Source organism: Rosa chinensis, chromosome 2 (assembly GCF_002994745.2).
Source record: "Rosa chinensis cultivar Old Blush chromosome 2, RchiOBHm-V2, whole genome shotgun sequence".
Taxonomy (NCBI): Eukaryota; Viridiplantae; Streptophyta; class Magnoliopsida; order Rosales; family Rosaceae; genus Rosa; species Rosa chinensis.
In genome coordinates this window covers 26,991,046-27,004,432 of record NC_037089.1, presented here as the reverse complement: position 1 = coordinate 27,004,432, position 13,387 = coordinate 26,991,046, and the positions used below count along the sequence as shown (strand labels likewise).

At 38.6% G+C, this 13,387-nt stretch overlaps 1 long non-coding RNA gene across 1 annotated transcript; it reads right to left on the bottom strand.

Annotated features, from left to right (window-relative positions):
- Window positions 1-4,479: 4,479 nt before the first annotated feature.
- Window positions 4,480-7,218, bottom strand: LOC112188287. Its single transcript, XR_002931381.2, has 2 exons — window positions 6,711-7,218; window positions 4,480-4,815 (listed from the first exon to the last, which is right to left on the bottom strand). It is a non-coding gene; the product is annotated as an uncharacterized LOC112188287 (long non-coding RNA).
- Window positions 7,219-13,387: the final 6,169 nt, after the last annotated feature.

Genomic DNA, 13,387 nt, shown 5'->3' with positions numbered 1-13,387 from the left:
CAAGGTACACAATAGGTAATAGAATCCGAATACAATTGAATACCTAGAACACTTTCCTATTACAACTCTAAACCCTAGTTTGTAGGGGCACACATTATGTCGACATCCTTCAACAAAAAGTATGATTTCGTTATCATAAATAAAGGGGAGCAAAATTCACACTCTCATTTTACAATCCACACTTTGAATATCTAAACATCACATTTTTACAATCCACATTATAGAAAGACAAAACTTAAAATATTAAAAAAAGAAACATGGAGTGTAGATTGTAAAATGAGGAGTGTGAATTTTATTCCCCTAAATAAACAATACATCAGTTATACATACAATACATAGTTAACTAAAGTGCCCCATCCACATCCAAAAACATGAAGGCAAGTAACAAAAATGGCCTCCTAATCCTAAAATCCTAGGTGTGTTGTTTGAATAAACTATATAGGACAAAATAAAATACATAAAACTATTGAAAGTAGTGAAAAATTGTCTTCACTTCTCGTCTGAATGCTTTGCTTCTAAGTTGGAATTGCGACATAAAGTGGCCTCACTAAAACCTTGCTACGAATAACCACCATACATGCATAAATAGTTGTGATTATAGGTACACTGTTTTGGAAAATAAAGCAACTGTTGCTATAGATAAAGTTATGGTATGTTAACATTTCTCATACATCAACTATTTTTACCACTTTAAAGACTCGTGTTATCACTTTGAGGACTAATATTACTATTTTGAGAACTCATATGGTAAACTAAGAAAATTTACCACTTTAAGGACTCATGTTACCACTTTGAGGACTAATATTACTATTTTGAGGACTCATGTGGTAACTAAGAAAATTTACCATTTTAAGGACTCATGTTACCACTTTGAGGACTAATATTACTATTTTGAGGACTCATTTGACCATTTTTAAGGCAATTGTATGCATGTCATACGTTAACACATTGTAGAATTTTCCCTGTTGCTATAGTAATGTTAAATTCGATATCTTTCTCTTGTTTATCTTTCAGCTACTTATTTATATAACACCCAAATACAAAAAGATTTTATTTCAGTTGGGATTACGATACAAATCTACAATCCTCATCTATATTTGATTTTTTTTTTTTTTAAAGATGACTGCTCATGTATAAAACTATAAATATAGTACATTGAGAACCACATCAACTATTGTAATTTTTGCAATTTGAAAAGGGAAGAGAAGTAGAAAACACTTTTGTTTATAGTAAAAGTCAACTATTTTATTAATAATAATCATACGAAAAATTACAACTTATAGATGTAGAAACTACATCAAAATATAAAATGGCAAGAGCAATACTAGATGCAATAAAGCATCAGAAATAAAACTTAACAAGATTACGAAGGGATGCAATTAAGCATTTGATGGGGCACCGGACAGAATCCGGGTTATGTAAAACGGTACCAATAGTATGGTCGACCATACTTCTACACAAAAATATATGTCGAATCGAGGGTAACCTTCTATCAAGGTAACCGGCGGTAGTGTGACCGACCTTGCCTACTTCACGCAAAATAATGCGCTAAATAGAGAGCAATCTTTTACCTAAGTAACCAAAGAAGCAATTCCAACATGTAGATAAATTTAGGGCCTTTAAAAAGTCTCCCGAGTCCCAAATGAGAACCATAACAGCATCAGGCTCATTCACCAGTTGCAAAGCCCCAAGAAAGAAGGCCCAGCCCAAAGCCCTACTTGAGCAATCCAATAAAGCAGAGGCCCAGGCCCACAAGGTTTTACTTTTGGCACCCAAAGCCACACTGGGCACCAACTAGAGGTGGCAAATGGGCCCGGCCTGGCCCATTTTAAGCCGGCCTAGTCGTGCTTCTTGCAGGGCTTGGGCCGGCCCATTTATAGTGTCGAGCTCGTGCCGGCCCATTTATTTAAACATTAAGCCTGGCCCGGCCCATGGCCCGAGCCCATATTATGGCGGGCCGTGCTCGTGCCGGATCAATAACTGGTCGTGCTCGTGCTCGTGCCTACCCATTATAAAGCACGATTTTAAAATCTTAATTTGAACAAATAAAAATTAATTTTATTTAACTATTTAGAAAATTAAAATAAATTAAGTTCTACAACGTTTTTCTTAATCTTAGCTTTTTAAGATTAGATTTCTAATAATTTTTTATATTCCACTATAAGAAAGAAAGAAAAAAAAAAACTCAAAATATATTGTTTTTAGTATATTATTGTGAGATTAATCTTTATTAATATAATGAAGATTTAGTATCTATTATTATTTCCTTCAATCTATAGTTGTATTATTATGAGATTAGTCTTTATTAATAAACATATATTTAATATTTAGAAAAAATACTTATGTCAAAACAAGGATATAGTGTTTTGTTTCATTATTTTGATAATATAAAAGAAAGCATTGGTGGAATTGTCATGAGATTTTAAATAAAAATGTCTTATATTCAAATCTCATTATTGTAGTTTTTTAATATTTTTTTAAAAAAATGGAATTTTATGTTTGTAACGGGCCGGCCCACAATATGTCGTGCTCGGGCCTTGCCGGGCCCATTACGGGCTCGGGCCGGGTCGGGCCAATGGGCCAATATTTTTAGGCCCACCCCGACCCGTTATTCTAACGTGCTCGGGTCGTGCCGGGCCACTAACAGGCTTGGGCCGTGCCGGGCCGCTTTTAAGCTTGCTAGGCTCGTGCCGTGCTCGTGCTTAGTGGCCCGTTTGCCACCTCTAGCACCAACCTTGACCCTGGCCCCGATATCTGCTCCACCGCCCGTCGTCAGAGAAGGCACAACCCGGCTCCACCAACGCCACTCCACCCGAGACTAGATCGGAAATGATCTGAACGTTTAGACTCCAACCAACGTCGGAATAATTAGACGTCAACCCCCTTGAAGTAGATCTCTGCTCCGATCGAGAATCCCAGCGATAAATCCTCCAACCACCAATCACTAATCACAGCCGGAGAGGATCCGCATGCATTACAACCATCCACCGCCGTCCTACAGCAGCACCTAGAAGCCATCTCCTCCCAAACCGAAAGGATTCAAACTCAAAACTGATAAACCCGAGATCCCAAGTTTGGTTTGGATCTACCAGATCATGGCGCCTCCCTTCACCACCATCCTTGAAACATAGTGCAGCACAAGCAAAGCCCGAAGGGGTTGGATCCCATAGACAAAAAGACGAGGCTAGGGTGCAGCAACCCGAAGGTTGAAGAGGGGAGATTCTTGAGTCCAAAAGACTTGACAGCCAAGGACCACGGCCATCACTGCAATCCAAGAAAATCGAACGGTAATACCCTAAGGTTAGCCGCCATAAAGAGGAGAGAGCAAGAGCTCTCATTTTTTAGGTTTTATACATGGCCAACGAAGTAGAAAACACTTGATTGAGATACAATGTCATACATGTATCTTTTCGTTGTGCATGCTTAGAGACGCTTGAGATATTGATCAATCTCAATTTTTTTTAGGGCCAATTACATATAAGGCCATTTTTGAATGTTTTTTTAGCCATAGAGCCACCACCTTTTTTTTTTTTCTCTCGTAAGACCACTAAATTTAAACCCTGTTTGGAATTGCTTTGCTTTTAAAAAAAATTAGCTTTTGTTCAAAATTTTATATTTTATTGTGTTTGGTAAATAAATAAAAAACAGCTTTAATTGAAAGTTATAGGTCATTGGCAGCATATTTTAGAAACAGGCCAGAGGTTGCTTTAGAAGCTGTTGTGGATCAAAACACACTCTGCAGTTGTTTTATGTACTGACAGCACTTTTAAAAATATTATTTACCAAACACGAAACTGTTTTAATTCATACCTGATTATTCTCACAACACAGCAGCAACAATTTTTTTTAAAGTCACAGCAATCCCAAACAAGCCCTAAATATTGTGTTAAATTTTGAATATAAAAATCAATATATTTATGTAAATGCAACTAGAGTCAAAAGTCTGCAATCACTCTCTCTCCCCCCTCTTCGGTGAGGTCTGCGACACACTTCGACCAAATCCGGCGGATCTCTGACAACTTCCGGTCATCTTCGGCGAGATCTCCGGGGACCACAAAAGCTATTGTTACTATCACCAAAACCTACTGTCACTAGCAACAAAAACTACTCTTATGAGATTTCCGGCAACCTCCGACGAGGTCACAAAAGCTACTGCCATCAGCAACAAAAACTACTGTCACCAACAAAAGCTACGCTCCCAAAAACCAAAAGTTACTTACCCCACCATCAAAAACTACCGTTACCAATACCAAAAACTACTCTCACTTACAACAAACACTACTGCCACCAATACCAAAAAGCTACTCTCACCAGTAACAAAAGCTACTCTCACTGTCACCAAAAGTTACTCTCATCAACGCAGAAAGCAATAGTCGAGCAAAACAAAAGCTATTCCCAGAGACTGAGAAAGCTATTGTCAGAAACTAACACAACTATGGAAATATAAAGGATGCAATCAAAGTAAAAATGTTACTGCAATTGAGAAAAGAAAACATATTCAATGATACAAAAAGTATGTAGGATTCAACAATGACATAGCTATGTAAAAACCTACTTCCATAGTTATAAAAAGCCACTACCATAGTTGTGAAAATTTATTACAATATTTGAATAAAGCTACTGTCAATGTTGTAACGCTATTGTCATTTTTCAATGGTGACACTCTAAACCCGTAAGCATGATTTTGTCACCTACAACAGGAGACCTCATTTCAACATGTGCTTGGCCGAATGATCTCTTGGTTAATGGAGGCTTCAATATCCAAATTTACATGATTTTCGAAAACTACTACTACAAATGCAAAGGGAAATAATTCTGCAAGAACAAAGATACAACATAATATTAGTATTTGAAATGAAAAATAAAAACAGCAATGTACTGCTGCACCACAAACGTGGCATTCTTTATTAACTAGATAACTAAACCTAAGCAATCTGAAAAGCTACTGTCTAGGTACAAAAAGCTACTATAACATATGTACAAAGCTAATGAAGCAGTAATAAAAATCTACTGACATAGGTACAAAAAACTACTCACATGTACAAGGCTACAGAACTAGTAATAGAAAGTTACTGACATAGGTACAGAAAAAAAACTATAACACATGTAGAAAGCTACTGGACTAGTAATAAAAAACTACTAACATAAATACTGACACACAAAAACCAGTTTTTCCAATTTGATGAGCTATTGACAAAAGACCACTTGAAATCAATCAAAATGAAAAAAAAAAAACTACTGATCTTAGATTGAAAAGACATAACATTGGGATAGAAAGCTACTATCACTGCGTTAAAAAACCATTGTAATAGTTATAGAGAGCTAATAACTTGAAATCAATTAAAACAAAAATAGAAAAGCTACTAGCATCAACTTAAAAATATACTACCGTAGCCATAGAAAGGTACTACTTCTATGTTGAAAAGCCACTATAACAATCATGGAGAGCTACTGACTTTAAATCAATCAAAATGAAAATAGAAAAACTATCTCCAAACCCAATAATTTGAGAGTCACTGTCAAGTTACACAATATGATTTATCACAAATTGTTTCAATGTTCAATACATAGCATATAGCCAAACCAAAAGTGCATGCATCTCTTTCAAATACAACCAAGTATTAGGCTTTGATATCTTTCTGTTTTCCTGTATCTTGTCCCACCACATGAAACTACATGTCTACATACCTTTCTCAGCAAAAAATTACAAGCATTACGTCGAACAAATAGATAGCTTTATCAGACAAATAAATGTAAAAAGATTTTGATAAGAGGAAGGAAACTAATGATAGAATTTAGTTGATTGCCGCAACTAATAAAGCCAAAGCACAAAATTAAACCCTGCCAGTTGCACTTGCAGCCATAAAAAAAACAGAAAGGACTTGCCAACCCAAAGCCATCTCCAAACTCATGCTCGCAATAACAATAAATTAGATTCATTGCAGGCCAAAGAACAAAGAGTCGTGTATACTTTTAGGACGCATAAGATCAATAAAAGAAACCAATAAACCGTATCAAATAAGCATTCTCCTTAAAACTAGTTATCTATTTGTTTGTATTGATAAGTACAGCTGTGAGAATAAAAGTAAGAACCAAGAACTACAGCAGCTGCTAATGTTCAATCTAATCTGATCACAAGCTCTAAATGTTATCTCACTACAGAAAAACAAAAGAAAAGGTACAAAAAGAAAAATGTCACGTTGTTCGCACTCAATCATAAATCACACTTCATTGATAAATCCAACATGGAAAGCAGTAGGCAATCAAAAAAATCATGGAATGCAGTAAAAACCATACCATATAAAGCCAAGGAAAAGATCAAAACGTCTTGGATTAGTTGGACCTACCTCAGATTCTTCATACTTGGTTCTCATATCTCAATTATCATTCTCCTATTTTTGTTTCGTTATTAAGAATTAGATGGAAAATCTAAAATGATATTCGCTACTATTATATCCAAATGACCATCTAATCTCTCTTTATTTTCTTTATGACGCTTTGTCAATCTATGAACGCACTTCGAATTCATTTTGGTTAAATGGAATATGAACCACGTTTACCGTTAATAATTCATCACTAGAAATCAATCTCTTACAAACATCAGCAGTCATCTCAAACCCTAAGAACAAACTAACAACAAGAATAATCCTGTGATATTTTTGCTGATGAATTACAAACAAAACGAAACAAGAGGAAGAAGAGGAAGGTACCATAGTAGGATTTGGAATCGCTGGAAACAAAGCTTTGATCTCTGGAATTAGTAATCTCGAGTAAGTGATTTTGCCAGTGAAGAAAGATGTGATTTCGTGGTTAGTGTAGTGTAGACAACGACGGATCAGCTGTAAAGGAATGTGTTTGAGTCGCTCCTGCTTTGAGCTTCACGCCAATCGCACCAGCAATCGGAATCATCGTATGATACTCGCCGCCAAATCTACCTTAATCTTGATGCAATCGGAATCGTCGTCGGAGACTCACTGCTTCTGCGAGGCTCGATAGGCGAAGGACTGATAGAGGACGCCGAATCGACCGGTACCATGATGAACTCCGGCGATCCCTTGGTGAGGCACTGCGGCGAGAAGCCTAGGAAGAGCTCTCCGTTATCCGGCGAGACCGAGTACCGAGTTGAATTCAAATGAGAGAGAGAGAGAGAGAGAGAGAGGATGAGGTTTGATTTTGAAACAGATGAGAGAGCTGAGGGAAAAATATGGTATAAGCTGACGTTTTTAGGTCCTAAAATGGCCTTCTTTTTTTCTCTTTTTTTTTTGACATAAGGGCTATGCGGCTGCCCTCAGGCCTTTGTTAATGAAACGGATGAATACATAGAGGGGGACATGATGCCTAAACCCCTGATTACAATACACCTCAGGAGAACCTCCCGAATAATAACAGGATCCTCTACAACAATAATATATTCAAACATGCACATAATATCAAAGAGTGTCATACCGACTACTCTATTTGATTTACAATAACGGTGGCATATTGGAAAGTTAAAACAGTGTCATAGTACCAATAAATTAGTAGCTTTCCCAATATGCTGCCAATCGGAAAGAAAACCGACTACACGTCGTTTCATCCCGCCACTAGGAGGTTGCAACCAATGCATGATCCACAGCTTCGCTAGGGCAGACAAGGTATACTGAGTATGCAAACCTGGACATCGCCCACATAACCTTGCCAAGAGTTGCCAGGAATTTATTGTACAGAAAGTACTACACCTAAACCTAAAATAGAATATTAAAACTACATAAAACATAATATAAGCCCACCAGTGGAGGCCCAAAGAGTGAAGACAGACCAATGACCCATGATAGGCCCACAATCCAAGTTGACCAGGCCTGACAACCTTCCTCAGTAGGAATGTCGGCACCGCAACCAGCAAGACGCCGTACAATTGAATTGGATCGTCGTTGATGTCGAGGAAGCATTTAACCGGTCGTCGTCGTTCCGGCCAAATCAAAGCAGGAGCCATTGCCAGATCGAGGCAAGAGCCAAGGCAACGGACCACGACCGTCACCAAAGCGCCATTGCCAGATCCACGAACCTGCAGCAATTGTTGCCGGATCACCTTTGATTTCAGACTATCATCAGAGCGCCTCCTCGATGGACCATCACGGCCACCCCTAGGCTTCGGTGACGCTGGTGGTTGCAGACTGGCATACCTCCACCGACACTCGTCCTCATCCAGGCCTAAACTCCACCATGCGCCTTCACCGGCGGACTGAGAAATACTACCCACCCGTCCGACGACACGGAACATGGGAACAGAACGGTTTTCTCTTCTTCGAAATCGAAACCTCTTCTCCGAAAAGTGCAGAGCAAAAACTTGTAGGCACTTTAATATATTTAGAATATCTAAAATGGCCTTATGAAGACAAAAAATGTTAGGTGGTTTTATGGCTAATTAAAGTTTCAAAATAACACTTGTGTGTAGTTTTTTTTTTTTTTGTTTTTATGAGAAGACGACAATATATGAAGATCAAATATTACACATGATGTCATACTTTTTTTAAGGCACGACAATAAGAGACATCACTTAAATAAGTTTATCGAGAGACAATTTCATACATGTATCTTTTCGTTGTCCATGCTTAGAGATGTTTGAGATATTGATCAATCTTGTTGAAGGAAAATCAGTTTTGTATGCCTATTCAAACTAGGATTAGTTTCATGGTTGTAATAGGAGAGAAGTTTCTAGAATTCCTAGTCCTACTCGGATTAGTTTTCATTGTAACATTAGAACATGCACTTTGTAATTCCTATATATAGGGCTCCTATTCTCAATAATGAAAGACAATTCTCTCATCAATCTCTCTCAAATCTATTATTCTTAAACACGTTATCAGCACGAGCCCTAACCTTGAGATCAAAAATCCAAAAACAGAAAATTCTTCAACATCACCTTTTCACCGTTGCACCTAGCCCGTGCTAGACTAGTCGCTGCTGCCCACCGGCGTGCCCCTGCGCTGTACGCTGACCCTGCAGCTCTTACACACACACACACCTGTGTGCCGCCGGCTGCCCTTGTAGCACAGCAGGATACTCGTTCCTGTGCAGATCAGCCTGCTTGCAAGCCCGGAAACATCTTGATAGGGACCTCATATCAAAATGCTACCTGCATCAAAGTTGTTCGTCTCTGTCTCTTCTATCTGACTTTCAAATTTCAGCCTTATTGGAGTTGTTTTGAGACCTGTATACCAATCAAAGTGAAAGCTATTAAGAGGCAAATCTGCTCCAAATTTCAAACAAAAAATCCTTGAAAACCGCTGCTACCACCTTCAAGCATCGCTGCAGCAGCTCCTAGCCCACGCTAGCCTCATCTGCGTGCCTGCCCTTGCAGTGCCTACACCCCCTGCACACACATCTGTCAGCCAGCTCCTCGGCTTACCTAAGCCAGACCTGTATCGGCCACACAACAGGGATTGAAAGATAGTTTGCAATCCCGACCCAGGATCTATAGCACTCCTACAATCCTACACGCCTGCATCAACACGCGCGTGTATTGAGAATTTCAAATTCCGAAATTCATGAGTAAGTTTTCACAAGTAAGTTGTTCCCGTTTTTGAAATTTAAATTTACTTTTCTTCAAGGACTTACAAAATCCCTTCTTCTACATCCCACCTTTCTATAACGTGGGTTCGATTTGCTAAAAGCGGAATCGTGGGGATTCACACTACATACGAACTAAGAGCATTCGTAATCTTCGGACTAAGAGTGTAATGTCCCGAACCTGAATTCATCGGTTTACTAGTCATTTGGACGGTAAACGATCTTTACTTTCACTTTTACTGTCGTTTTAGTACTTTTAGAGGCCCTAAAAGTTGACTTTTTATTCGGATCAAAATTTGAGAATATTTCCCTCATGAAAGTTGTAGCGGACATTAAACCGAGCGCGTGTATATGTGGTATGTAAAAATCGGAGTTCGTATACGAAATTTATGGCCAAAATACTAAAATTACTGTTCATAATAATTTTCTATGAAAGGCTGAGTTACTGTGCTTGGAAATTTACCGAGTCTTCCTCTTCCTCTCCGACCCCTTCACCTTTTTCCAGCCATATCTCCTCCATCTGGCGACGGATTTTGACGCATAAGGTGTCGTTCGAAAGCTCTCTTCCTTCTCTTCATTTCTGGGTTTGTTTGGTAGCTTAATTTGAACTGTGGAAGGTGCAGCAATGAGAAGAAGAGGACGGTCACTGTAGTAGATTGAGGTCAACGCCGGTTTCTCCCGATTCCGGCCACCACAGATGACAAACCTTAGTCTTTTGGAAGCGGCTTGAGACGTAGATGATGCTCCCCAAGTATTTTGCAGCGATTTGAAGCGTGGAGGAAGAATCGACGGTTTGAAGTTTGGGGTTACTATTCACAAATCGGGTTCAATCTTCTCCTTAATTGTTGAGGTACTTCTACTCATTTTCTGACTTTGTCTCAGTTGAGAAAGTTGTTGGGCCTGTTGAGTAGGTGCTGCTACCAAAGTTTGATGGGCACCGGCACGTGGGGCCCACTCGCTGCCACTGTTGGTGGCCCGTGGAGGCGAGTAAAGTAGGTTTTTAATTTCTGTTTTGGCCCAATTAAATCCTATAAATGTTGTGGAGTTTGTATGTGAAGTTTGGTGGAAATTGGAGGAGGTTTGGATATTAATTGGAATTTTTTTCCAAAGTTCAATGGTTTGGTTATTGATTTTCGAGAATTCCACCATTGTATTTCTCTCAATTTTACCCTAGAAATTTCACCCCGAAATCTGAGGTGGTCCTGTGGGGCCCACCTTAGGAATAGCTATACCAAAAATTCGGCAGAGTCACCCCTAAAATGGACTACCCAAAAACCTATAAAACACACAAAACACTTCAAGCAAACTAACCTTAAACTCCTGGAGCCACCTTGCTCCCAATTACCATCAACTCCACTTTCACAAAACATAAAACTCAACTTAACAATACTAATCCCAAAGGTTATCAAAGCAATACTAATACACAAGGATATAAAAAGAAGAGTAAAGGATCAAGGGATCCTACAATGCGGAAGTAGTGACAATTATGCCTCAAATGCTATGTACGCCCGACCTCCACTAATTCGCCTGCAAACTAGGCATTTGAAACCAAATGGCCCAGGGGAAAGTAATTTAAAACACGTTAAAGTGAGTGGACAAAAAAAAAATAAACAAGATAATTCAAATAAAAGTAAAGCTTTAATACTTTCCCACATGTTCATCTTTTAAAAACCTTGATGCATGCAACGTGGATAAAACATATTTTTGCAACATGAAAATTCGTAAAAACATTCTAGCCCCGCTGGTCAAAAGAAATCGAGCTAGCCTCGCTAGCTGAAGGTATCAATCAAATATGGGGAAGAAGTTCTCACCATACAAATAAGGAGCCTCCCAGGCTCAGGTCGGAGTGTCCCACACTCTAGAGCATCCCATGCTCTGCTCTACTCACCCACGAACACATAATAAGCAGGGAGGAATACTAATAGGCTAGCTAGCAATAAATATGATGACCCAGGTATGGTGGGTTAAAATCATACGAAAACCGAAAATTAGTAAGGCTTCCCCAAATCTCACGAGAAAAACAATGAATATCACTGACGTCCCGCACGCCAAAATATTATCGAATTCATAAATAAATAGGCGAGGAATAATAGATGAATAAAATTCTCTCGAAAATCCCATTTTCGAAAACCTTTCAGAAATCTCAGAATCGACAAATGACAACAATATTTAATTCCGGAAACCACCTCGGAAAATAATTCGTCGAAAATCATTAATAAATCGCAAATCATACTTTATTCCGAAATTCGCAATATCCTTTTAAAACTTAGAACCAAAATCATTCTGAAATTATAACCAAGATAAATCAATTTTTATTCTCAAATAAAGAAACGTAATAATTAATTACGAAACAATATTGCATGCATCACTTAAAATCAAAAGTCCACTCACAGTACTATTTAGGCAATCACGCATACGAATTCCTTCGTTAAGCAATAGCTCGATACATTGCCCTGTACAATATTATAATTCGTGAATAATGATTTGGCAATTAAATACGATTCTAATATCTTATCCTCCTAAATCAAACTTCCAATTTCTTTTCCAATTTAACCAAAACTTCACCATTAACACCAATTATTTAATTCAAAGTTTCTAGGGCAAAGTTGAGAGAAATCCAACGGTGGAATTCTCGAAAATCAATAACCAAACTATTGAACTTTCGAAAAAAATTCCGATTAATATCCAAACCTCCTCCAATTTTCACCAAACTTCACATACAAGCTCCACAACACTTATAGGATTTAATTGGGCTAAAACAGAAATTTAAAACCTACTTTACTCGCCTCCACGCGCCACCAACAGTGGCAGCCCGTGGGCCCTACCTGCCTGCTGCCACCACCTCCGATGGCCACCAAATTTTGGTAGCAGCACCTACTCAACAGACCCAACAACTTTCTCAACTGAGACAAAGTCAGAAAATGAGTAGAAGTACCTCAACAATTAAGGAGAAGATTGAACCTTATTTGTGAATAGTGACCCCAAACTTCAAACCGTCGATTCTTCCTCCACCCTTCAAATCGCTACAAAATACTTGGGGAGCATCATCTACGTCTCAAGATGCTTCCAAAGGATTAAGGTTTGTCGTCTGTGGTGGCCGGAATCTGGAGAAACCAGCGTTGACCTCAATCTTCTACAGTGACCGTCCTCTTCTTCTCATTGCTGCACCTTCCACAATTCAAATTAAGCTACCAAACGAACCCAGAAATGAAGAGAAGGAAGAGAGCTTTCCAAAGACACCTTATGCGTCAAAATCCGTCGCCGGATGGAGGAGATACGGCTGGAAGAAGGTGAAGAGGTCGGAGAGGAAGAGAGAATCGGGGAGAGAGGAAGAGGAAGACTCGGTAAATTTCCAAATGACTAGAAAACCGATGAATTCAGGTACGGGACGTTACAAAAAGCACCCGTGAGCATCGATTTATATGAACTAAGAGAGTTCGTAGGCTACGGACTAAGAGTGTTCGTAAGCATAAAAATTTGACCATATAAACGTCATTGGTTTCAATCCAAATCCAAAAAAATTTGGAAACTGTCAACAAAGACATTGGTTATAACTCTTTCTCACTAGCCGTACTCAAGAGTAATTGTGATGTCTAGGAAAGATTTGAACTGAGAGAACGGTTTTAAAAGTGAGCAACGCTCCACCAAAATCTCGCCTTACCTTACCTAGTCACAACCAAATTGGAATTACCAAACGGATTGAGTAACTACTACTTATCTAAGCTTGATTATCCTTTTTGGATTAAATTTAGAAACTTTGACATAATCATTGGCTTTCATTGAAATAAAGTGTCGATTTTGATTCGAACTTTATTCATTCAAGTATGTTTCCCGGAAA